Genomic DNA, 11,852 nt, shown 5'->3' with positions numbered 1-11,852 from the left:
CCCAAGAGTCCAGCTACAGGCTATCGTCCCATCTGTAGGAAGCGTACTTTACCTTTCTAGAGCAGGATTGATGCTGTTTCACAGCATGTTTCGTCTGGAATCAGGATAGTACTTAAGGTTTACTGAGGAGTGGTTGTGCCCCAGGTCCATCTACTAATGCTAAATCCCAGATGTTAGGAGCCACTGTATTCGTTATTTTGCATGGGTGAGAAAGCAGGGGTACAAAAAAGGTCAGTACCTTGCCCAGATCCCCCTAGCTGGGAAGGTTTGTCTCAACACCCAGTCAACGCTGCTTGGCGCAGTCTCCAAACTGAGACATTCCATCCTAAAAGAAAGTGACAAGCTTGTAAAACTCACAAAGTTCCTGAAACTTAGAAGTCCTACAAGGCCCCTCCCCAGTGTTGTGCAAGCACTAAACAATTGTTGGGGCGGGAGATGAGACTCTTTAAAAGAACTGTCCCCAAGGCAGACAAGAGGCTCCAATGATGCAGCAGCCCCTGAGAGGCGTCACTCACGCTGAGGTGGGATTGTCAATGATGTGGCTGCCTTTGAGTTACCCATGTTCCTACAAACGGGCCCATTGATTCCCACAATTGAACTTAGGCACGAGCCTTTCTTCGGCATGTTGTCAGCGCCTTTCTGGGGGTGAACAGATGTTTGCTCATGTCTTCCCTCGAAAGATCATGCAATTAAAAAGGTTTAGTGCATTATTTATTCACAATTCCTCCATACCTCTCCCTTTCTATACCTTCCTCATTTAGAGTCCTAAACTGTCCACTGCAAGTTTTAACCAATGAAATATTAGCAAAAAGTGAAGGGGCAGAGACCATAAATATGTTTTCTGTGTGCGCTGCCAGGCACATTCTTGTGAGTCTCATAAGAAAAGCATGGGTCAGGTGGTTTTATGGATCTCCACATGAGGGACCAGCAATCAAGACTGAATCAGGGCTGCTTTGGGCATCTCTGACTTGGGGTGGAGGTGAGATAAATGGGTGCCCTAGCTGTCTCCTAGCTTTCCCACAGCAGTGGCTGAAAACAGTAGAGCCGTCTGAATCATTGGGCATGAGGTGAGTAAGGAGTGCTTTCTGAGATAAAGACTCAAAGCCAACACTGACTACATAAGGAAGTGTCCTGAAAACAATGCTCAAGTTCTTTAATTTGGTCCTCATAAAAGAACAGCAACACCCTAAGTATCACCATAAAACCGTAGTGCCCAAATTCCCTACATTGCAATTAAAGCCATCTTCCCTAACCACAAGTTGAGTCACTAGCTCCCTTCCCCACAGCTTTATAAATCCCTTATTGCTTAAGTAAATACTCCCATTTTTCTTAGGCTGCACTCCTAAATCCTTAGTCTTCCATCTGAACGGAACTCAGGTGTCCACTCACTCTGAATAGCTCACTAATCTTTGCACCATGCTCCCTGGAACACCCACCTTTTGATACAATGTTTGCATGTTCTTTTTCTGCTCTAACAGTCTCTGTTCACATTTGCCTACTTACCGGGGTGGTGTGTCTGTTTCCCTGATTATCTGTGCTATTAGGATCATGCACATCTCCTATTTACACTTATCATAGTTGTGATTATAGATTCGTGAATAAGATTTGATTAATGCACATCTCTGCTACAGATTTCCCAAGAACAGCTTGCTGTCTCTCCTCCCCTTATCAGTACCATCCCTGGCCCATTACTGATGCTCAGGGAAGTTGGCTGAATTAAAAGAGGTTGGGGGTGATTGCAGGGAAACTGGGACAATAGATTATTTTGCTGGCCTAAACTGCAGGAGAACATAACCGATTCTTCTTCCTTACGTCAGACCTTTCAACACCCACTTGATTCCTTTGAGATTTTTGCCAAGACAGATATCCCACAAAACAACAGCATGGTGGGAATGCATTATCAATCTGTTATTGCCAGTCGGGAAATATGACCTTAACACAGTGCAATATGGTCAATCTAGATGACAGGTGCTCCTCTTCTGTCCCTCGACATCTACACTGTAATTTTACAATCAAAAGACTCCTGTAATTGGGAGAGGATGAAACATCTGGATGTTGCAAACTCTCTCGACAGGTTGTCTATACCATCACCTTCAAAATCGATGCCCAAGAAATGAGAGTTTCTTGAGCAGCAGAAATCCTGGCTGGCAGCAGAGCACAGCGTTTAATCCCCTTCATCTTGTGAAGCAAGGGTTGTAGGGCTTTCCTTAGGGAGTCACTGGGAATTGGGACCTGGCAATAAAGGAGACCCTGGGAAGGCAGAAGGACACCTTCATTCTGAATGTGGTTGTGCTAGGCAGAAAGGTCCATCATTTACACCGCATTTGTGAAATGAATAAGTGAATTCCATAAGCAATCATAACTGTGAGGCTAAGTTGGAGAGACGATGGAAGCTGGGCTCCACACTGAGGTTCCTTAGATAGATGGGGTGGCTGAGCCCTGGGATGCACAGAGGCACTGGGCGCAGACAAGACGCGAAGTGCTGGTCACAGTATTGTAATGCCCTTCACATCCACAAATCTCCTGCAGTCTAACCCAAGAGAGAATAAATCCTGGAGACAAAAAAATTAAAATGAAGTGGTGATATCAAGACTTGGAGAGACACAGCAGGAGAAGAAAAGGGGCCCTGTGCCTGTGGGAAATACTTTAGATTCATCTAACTTTCAGAGGCACATGTGCAAGATGTAACAGCCCGTCTTGGCATTACTGCAAAAGAGACACTCTCCCTGTTATACAAGGAGGCTAGTGGTGAGGAGGTCACTGTGCTCACTGTACTTGATGCCACAGGGCAGAAAGCTGGAAGCCAAATTCCAGCCTGGGGATTCCATTTGACAACCTCTGATGGCAAAGGACCATGCATCTCCTGAGGCCATGCATTTGCAAGCTGTCAAGGAGCACAGAATCCTGACTCCACTCCCACCTGTGGTCTGTAGGCATCTGTGGGGGCACAGCAGGCACTCCACTCATAGTGGGGTCAACGGGAAGCATTAGTACTGCCTATAATACTCATTGTCCTATTCCCCTACAAGGAATAACATAGTCTGATTTCACTCACAAACTTTAAGGCGATTGTTTTTTTAAAAATCAACTTGTTAAAGTACCAAAGGAATCCAGAGACTCAGATGCATGAACTTGGACTCGAAGGGAATCAGCGATTCTTCTTCTGGGCACACGCCTGAAGGAATCTAGGTCAGCAAGCAGCAAGAGTTACCTGCATTGCCATGTTCTCAAGAGTCAGTGATGGAATCAGCCATGGGGCCATCAAGAAGGGAATAAATGAAATGTAGTTCTATTCCACCATGAAGAAGAAGAAAAAAATTTTTGTCGTTTGCAGAAAATGGGTACAAATGGAAACATTATGTTAAACGAAATAAGCTAGACTCAGAAGAATACATCCTGTGTGTTATTCTCATATCTAAAAGATACGTTTCAATACAGCAAAGCATGGAGGGGCTATTTGGGAAGAGGAGAGGAACCAATGGGAGTAGTGATAGGGACACAGGGGAGTGAACATGCCCAAAGTACAAAATGTGCATACATAAATGAAATAATGAAGCCATAATTTTATGAAATTAATATATGCTGATAAAAATAACACCCCTTTTATTTACAGACTTGAAAAATCATAAAAAAATTGACAAAACACCTAATTATATGACACACAGATAATAAACTCAAGATGGTAGGAGAAAATACCCTGTCTTAACTACTTTAAATTTGCAGAGTTTCAAGCAAAAGAAAATATATACAAAAACTCTATTTCTAGTTTGTGAAGTTTCTCATACATGAGAACAAATGCGTAAACCTGGAAAATAATGAAGGGGAGAGGAGAGACTAAGAGGGGGAAAAGGGAGGAAGAGGAAGAGAGCCTAAGCATCTTTGAGCAGGTCTCCTAACACCTGACTGAGCCCTGAAACGATGATGTCACAGGCTGGTGAATCCAGAGCCATTCCAGAGCTCTTTGCTACCTCCCCATGTGGAAAAGGAAGCCGCTCTACTGTAGATCATCAAGGCAATGTGAGCAGAGTGGGAAGAAAAGCAATAAGGAGTGTAGGGAAACTGGCCACATGCTTAAACAAAGGTTTCCTGGAAGTCACTGCTGACACGGGGCTTATTTGGAGTGTATAAATCATTTGTAAGGGACTTCTAGTTAAATACTTGAGTGTACAAGGTACACTGAAGCCCGGTCGTGAGAAAATGCCAAGCGGATAAGGACAAACAAACCACAAGCAGAAATGACCACAGGTCTCACCTAGTCCAATAATTCTTCAGTCTCTCCAAGTCATTGTTAAGATTAAATAAAAATGGTCATGAGTGTCCTTGGACAAAAGAGTAAAATTGAATACAATGTGATTATGATTTTGAAGGGACTGGTGGTGGCTTTACAACAAAATTAATAACTGAGAAAAAAATAGACCTTAATGGAGTTTGGCGCTCTATTCAGGCATTCATTGTAACTGAGGTCTGTCTGTCTGTCTGTCTATCTATCTATCTATCTATCTATCTATCTATCTATCTATCATCATCATCTAACATCTACACACACACACACACACACACACACACACACAAAGATGGGGTCTTATTGTACAACCTTGACTGACTAGCCTAGAATTCACTATGTAGAATAGGCTGGCTCAAATTCATCAAGATCAGATATTTTATGAGAGTGACTTTACTCCTAAAAAGAGTCATCCTCCTGCCCATGCTTTGTTTGATTGTGTTGTGTTTTGTTAAATAAAAGTACTATATCTAAATTTAAGTTAAGGAACAGAACTGAACTAAAGGCAGTCATATTTTCAATAGTCCCCAAATGTCATAGGATATCTACAGTATGAGCAGTTAGACAAATACAAGAATAAAAGCACGTTTGTCACTTTGTCGCCTTCACCTGGCTGTTTTTTAGTTGTCTGTATAAGGGAGAGGACTCAATTGGCAAAATGCTTGTTGAGCAAGCAGGAGAATCTACCTCCAGATCTTCAGCCCCTACATAAAAGCCAGGCTGGATGATGTTCTCAATGAACTGGGCACTAGGAGGCAGAGATGGAAGAATATCCAGAGTTAGCTGGCCAGCCAGTCTGGCCAGTCGGTAGGCTCCAGGCTCAGGGAGACGCTCTGTCTCAAAACATAAGGCGGACAGTGATGGAGAAAGACACCCAGCGTTGTCCTTTGACCCCCACATGCATGTGCGCCTATGTGCATACCCCCCCACACAAAGTTACACCATGCACACATTTACCTGCATACAGATTTTTAAGTGTTAAGCATCATGCAGCTTAACACTTTTATAGCCTGCACTAATAGCAAAGCTGTTTAGCCCTTTGCCGCACAGCATTAAGAACTGGCAGTATTTCTTGGGTTCGGTGTATTGACTTGTATTAAATCCATTTTTTTTTCTAGGATTGCTTGAATAGCTTCCACAGGCTTTTCAAGGCAGCATGTTGGTATGGAAGATCCCATTGCCTGTGATGTTTAAGTATGTCTGAGAGCTTAAAATACAGTTAATAGCTGGCAGTCAGCAGGGGCTTCCTTTATGGACTTTATTATTAGTGTTATTGGTATGGTTACAGTTTTCATTGCACTTTAATGAAGAGGACTGTATGCTGAACTGCTCAATTTATCTACTTACTTCTTAAGATAAGGAAATGAGATGTCTAAGCACTGCAGACTTCATTTTAAAAATAACACAGTTAAAAAAAAATAACAGAATATAGAAGTCACACGTTACAGTACGTTTTACTATAAATTAAGAGTCGCAAAGAGTGATTGCCATGAGAAGACAGCCTGTGTAAAAGAGTCAGACATGCAGCACTGGAGGTACCTTCAGTGGTGCTTAGTAGCGTGAAGACTTGGGCTCTGCAACCAGCGTCATATAATAATTATAATATAATACAGTACAATATAATATAAATATATAAAATAATGGAGAGTCAGCCTTGGTGATGAAAACACCCTCTTTTCAGTGCTCATTTAAAAGGGAAAAGAAATGTCAGCGAGATCCTCTGAACTTACAGTGACCCTTTTCCCTCGCGCCATTAAAGCGTGCGATGGTAACCCTGTGATATGTGTTGTCCATAAAGCAGCCACGGTCAGCTTCATCCAAGAACTCTATTAGGCACAGTGTTCAAGATCCAGTTCTCATACTGTCTGTTCATCATGCCATGACCACTCTATCATCCCTTCCTTCTCCTCCCCACGTTTGCAAGTTTGGGGCCACAACATTTATCACAGAGCCCATTAGTTGGCACATCCCACACGACTTACATATTGCAGCAGACAAGGCCATAAGCAACAAATGCAGGCCGAGTCTATTCATCATCCAAGTTCTTTCAACCTTTACGTTCAGTGGGTTTTTTTTCTAGCCTACAAATTAAGTTGTTTCTTGTGTGTCGATTCATTCATGAATATTGGTAGAGTATCTGTCATAAGCCTGAAGACAGAATGGAAGATTCTGCCCTCATAGAAATCTGTTCTAGTTCTGGAAGGCAATAACGAACCAAACAACATGCAAATATAGGTTTGCTAAGAAGGGCACGAAATAGAGGCTTCGATACAGAGTAACTGTGGGCAGCTGGAAGAAACTATGAAGCAAGAAGGCCTGTCTGCACACTTAACATCTGGACTGAGACACATATCAGAGAGAAGATACAGTAATGTCTCAGACAATGAACTGAGAGAGCCAAGGCTCCAGAGCAGAAAGCAGTCAGATATATTCAAGGCATCAAAATGCAATCACTGGTTGAAGTCTAAAAGTCGGGGTGAAAAAGAAGGACATGTGAAATGGAGATAAATCCAGAAAGGTACCTCACTTTGGTAATGAGGGACTTGGCCTGAGATTGTAATCCTGATGCACAAAATGTCCCACGAACTTTGTAACATATTTGTTAGTGTACTTTTTTCCCCATGAGAATTATTTAAGCCAGATTATTCAAGATCAATTCCTCCAAAGGCTACTGTTCAATCCAAGTGGCATTTCAGGATGGGGTATTCCCAGCATTTTTAATCTATCTGGTAAACCTCACTTCAGCCTACAGTCTCTCAATAGACTTGGAGATTCCTTACAAACTTGAGTTGTTCATGGCTCTGGCAAATACTCTTCTCCGGGAGCTTAGTGTTATCCACCTGTGTGATCAAGGCTTGTAGAGTTGTCTGAATACAAAGGGTCCTTCTAGACCACAGCCCAGCTAGACCTGACCCTGGCACTCAGGTTTATCTAACAAAAGCTTGCTTATACTCAGGACTGCAGAACCATCTTTCATTGTGCTTTCTTACTTTGTCTTGTTCTCTTGGGCACTTTGGAACCATGGAAGCTTACACTGAGCCCCTGTCCTCTTCCTACTAAGCATGATTCTACATGGTCCCGTCTCTCCTCTTCCTTGGCCTTGTGCCTGATCCTGCCCTGATCATTCTCTTGTTGGCACTCAGTCATACCTCACAGTACTGCTCAGCTCAATCACCACACTAATTCACTGCCCTCAGCTCCAAATAACTCTTGGCAGTTTCAGAAAATCAAATTTGGAGATTTGTCACAAGTGAGGACATTCAAAAATTATGTTTCAGATTCTGATGACAATTTCCAAAGAGCAGAGCCCAGAATAAATGAAAAATTATCACGTAATTGGAATAAAGCCATGACCTCTCCAGTGTCTTGGGGAGAAGGACCATATTCATGGTAGAGCAATAAAACACGCCTATCTGTCAATAAGCACCCTCATTACCCACCTGCCTCCCAATGCGTTTGTGGCCATAATTCTAGTGACAGTTCAGGGTCTGGATTCATATCTGCTAAATTAAGCATCGAACTGTGAGATGCCTTGAGTATTTGCATTCTGGCAGGAAACTCCTTTTGTGGTGTGATTGCTCGACCACTCATCACTCTGGCCACCCTTCCTTATTTTTCTGACAACTTAACACATGTGTTCTGTATTTACAACATTTCGACAGCCCCCTTGTCTTCCTTCCAATTCCTCCCATGTTCCTCCTACTCCCTAAGTCCATGACCTCTTATTATCTACCTATTATGGTTACACACATGCATATATGTGTATAAACATACAGACTGTGCTGAGTCTACTTAGTGTTGCTCTGTGTAAGGGGATTTAGAGCTGAACACTTGGCTAACCTACCAGGGGGCTTGCTATCAGGGCACTGGCCATTCTTCCCTCTACAGCCAGTAATTGCCCTTAGCTCCTCATAGATTGGTAAAGCCTTGTGAGACTTCCCCCATGCTTGCTGGCAATGTCATTGTGCTGGCCTTATTTTAACAATCACATTGTCAAAGTGTCATTGGAATAGTTTCTCTGTCAAATATGCAAAACGTTATCTCATAGAAGATGTCCTGTTCCTCTGACTCTTACATTCTTTCCTGTCCTTTCTTCTTCAATTTTCCCTGAATCATAGATGTAGAGGTTGTGTTGCGAATTCATCAATGGGGCCTGGGCACCCCAAAGTCTCTGCATTTTGGCCAGTTGTGTCTTTCTCTGACGGTATCCTTCTACAGCAAATGAAACATCTTTGATGAGGAGTGAGAGACGTCCTTGTCTATGGGTATTAGGATACATATTTAGATTGCCCTTCAAAATTATGCTGGTTTAGGAAAGTGGGGATAAGAGGTTCTGCACTGGGGTTATGATAGCACCGCCCAGGTGGTTGGCTAGGTTTATATCATCTCACTCTCCACTTTCTAGTTAATTATCCCCTTTTCTACCAATTCCTCTGGTCACCTTATTTTTCACTCCATAAGCTATTTTTTTCAAATAATACTTAATACAGAATTCTTGAATTCTTTCTTTCCATGAGGCAAGTATATTTAGTTTCTTGCCACTGAGGGCAAACTCATGGTCCTCAGGCCACACTCAACGTGGATGCCTAGTTTCCATATGTGGCTTTCTTGACCAGTACCATTTCTAAAATGCTGTTGTGAGGAGTGGGTGAAATCTTTTAGCAGGTAAAGCACCTGCTACCAAGCCCAGCAATATTAGTTTAATCCAAGGCACCTGTAAATGAAATAAATAACTCCTGTAAATTGTTTTTTCTCTGAATGCATGCCATAGAGTATGCAAATCAGTCTCTCTCTCTCTCTCTCTCTCTCTCTCTCTCTCTCTCTCTCTCTCTCTCTCTCTCTCTCACACACACACACACACACACACACACACACACACTGACACATTGATATGTATACACGGTACATAGATAAGTAGGAAAAGTTATATTGTGACATTTAACAATTGAAAAAAATAATACATAAAATTGAGAGCTCAATTTATTCTTAATGAAATTTGAAACCTAGCTGCACCAGATCCATTTCACTTAAAGACAACAAACAACCTTAAGATGCATCTATTTTCTTTCAACCCCATTCAGCACCTGCCCCACCTGGCTCAATATGCTTACAGACATCCATCCACCAATCAATTACCAATAGCAAACACATCTGATTTGGAGTCAGAAGGGCCAGCTTTATGCTTTCGGTTCTCCCTGGTCTGAACTGACCACTTACTAGATGCAAAACATCACACCTGATGGGGAGCACATATTCACCCAGAAGGCACAGCTTCCAGGTTGGCAGGAAAGAACAGTAAAGGCACATAGCTGCTGGCCTTTCTCACTCACTGAAGGAGGAAAGCAGAAAGCACCATGTAAAACTAAGACTACACAGACTGGCCCTGCCCAAGAGATCCAGTGAAATCTGCTCTCTGGTGTTTAAGCTGGGCTTCTAGGAGAAGAGTAAGTGTCCATAGCTCATGGGGACTGGAGGAGGACAGTTTGAGGCTAAGAAAATGCCAAGGGCACAGGCCTGAGAGCAGGAAGGTTAGCATAATATCTGCAAATGGAAAGACAGCTTTCTTCTCCTTGAATCTATAGTACTTAACACCTTGGAGGATTGGACTAGTGTGTCTTCCTTAAGAACTGGCTCCAGCTCCCTATCACGACAATCTTTCCAATAGACACAACATCACTGGGGAAAAGATCTGAGTTTGTGCTACTGCCTGGGGTTTTACACACAAACCCATGAACCCTGGCAGTAAAACCACATCACCCCCTAAAAAGACAGTGAAATATACGTAACTCGTAAACCTCCTACCTTTCAGTCAGTACAAACAAAATGAAATTATTATACTCTTCTTCCATACACAAATTAGCCTGGCCCAAGGCTCTCCAACTGTTTGCCAACCATTTTCCAGGGGCCCTCCCACACTCCTGTGTGCCCAGAATCATGTTCTTAGTTGCAATTTGCTCTGAGATTCTTAGCTGACTGGATTCACCTGTGCCACTTTGAGACTAAGGTTGCTACTGTACATGGCTCTGGAGAGAGGGTACTGCTGTTTGGGTCAGTCCTGCTGAGCGTTCACACTGGCAAGTGGGTCAGAACCCCAAAGCAACCCTGAGCTGAAAAACTGTATTTTTGCTGCCAGCTGCTGTAAGCTGCCCCGGGAAGCCCCAGCCAAAGACTGCCCCATGCCTATCCACTCCCATCCTGTTTCTTCCTGGCCAGATGGATACTGACTCTGGACTCCCACTGAGAATCCTCATAACCAATTTTAAACTAATTGCTAAATCAGTTTGTTTCTTCTTCTGTGATGTGAGCCCCCTTACCTGCAAGGGGACACATTCCAAGACTTTCACAAATGCCTGAACCACAGAAAATATCAAACATTGTACTATATACACTATTTTTTCCCTCTAAGTTTATACCTAACAACAGTGAAATATAATTTATAAATTAGGCACAGTGAAAGATTATTAACATCTAAGCATAAAACAGAACAATTATAGCAATGTGCAGTTTTTAAAAACCTATTTCAAGATTATGAATAGTTTATTTCTGGAATCTTCCATTCAATATTTTCAAACTGTGGTTGACTACAGATTATTAAAACCCTAGAAAGAGTAACCACAGCTAAGTAGGGAAGTGGGGATGGCTGAAGTTACAAATGCCATCAGCTATTTTCCAGTGTTTTCGCTGACTGTGTAACCAAATGCCTGAATAAAACTAATTAAAAGTAGAAAAGTTTATTTAGGCTTTTGGTTTCAGAGATTTCAGCCCACAGTGATGGGCTCCTTGCTCTCAGGTACTTGGCAAGACAACATCATGATGCAAAGGCCTATGGAACAAAACCGCTCCCCTTCTAGAATCCAGAGGTCAGAGAAAGCAACAGAAATGTGGTAAGAATAAGATAAGCCTTTCAGAGACAGTCTGCTACTGTCCACCCCCACCACCAAGCCTTACCTCCTCACCACCTAGCCCCTCAGTTATGGATATTAATTCATGAATGGATTAATATTCTGATGAAATCAGAATCCCCCTGATCCAACCACCTCCCACTGGTGTCCTCCTTAGTGTCACTAACTGGACACATAGTCCTTGATGTCTGAAATTTTTACAGGGATATTTTATATTCAGACCATAAGTATTACTGGGTTATATTTGAAACTGCATCTCTAAAAACTGTTTGCTTTGTGAGCCCTCTTAGTCTTACATTCAAGCACTGTCTGTTGGCTCCTATAATAAATGAGACAACCCCTGCTCCTACCTTGCTTATTCTACTATCATGAACTTTCATCTTCCACAATAATTACAATTTGGCTGTTTACAGATTAATCAATAAAGTAGATTCATATAGCAACTTCAGTCTGTTACAGGGAAGACAGGAGAAATGAAGGAAGGAGATTTGTATAGTCTGAATTACCTGTCCACTGAAGCTTTACCCAAGAGATCAGAGCTGTCACCCAGGGGAAAGTTACGATTGGTACGTCAGCACCAAAAGACCAAACTGGATGGTGTAGGCCATGATCCAATCATCCAGGCTGCACCCGTCTCTCCAGAGGTGTCCCTCAGGCCGGTGTGCACA

At 42.6% G+C, this 11,852-nt stretch overlaps 1 protein-coding gene and 1 pseudogene across 1 annotated transcript in view; one reads left to right on the top strand and one right to left on the bottom strand.

The window, feature by feature from the left end:
* Positions 1 to 2,128, top strand: part of LOC127190128 (mitochondrial import inner membrane translocase subunit Tim23-like) — a 47,762-nt pseudogene extending 45,634 nt beyond the window's left edge.
* Positions 1 to 11,852, bottom strand: part of Hs3st4 (heparan sulfate-glucosamine 3-sulfotransferase 4) — a 430,298-nt gene that overhangs the window by 176,460 nt on the left and 241,986 nt on the right. The gene's annotated exons all lie outside the window — the stretch shown is intronic.

This window comes from Acomys russatus, chromosome 5 (assembly GCF_903995435.1).
Source record: "Acomys russatus chromosome 5, mAcoRus1.1, whole genome shotgun sequence".
Taxonomy (NCBI): Eukaryota; Metazoa; Chordata; class Mammalia; order Rodentia; family Muridae; genus Acomys; species Acomys russatus.
Note: the sequence above shows the minus strand (reverse complement) of the source record. Positions and strands in the feature narration are given on the sequence as shown.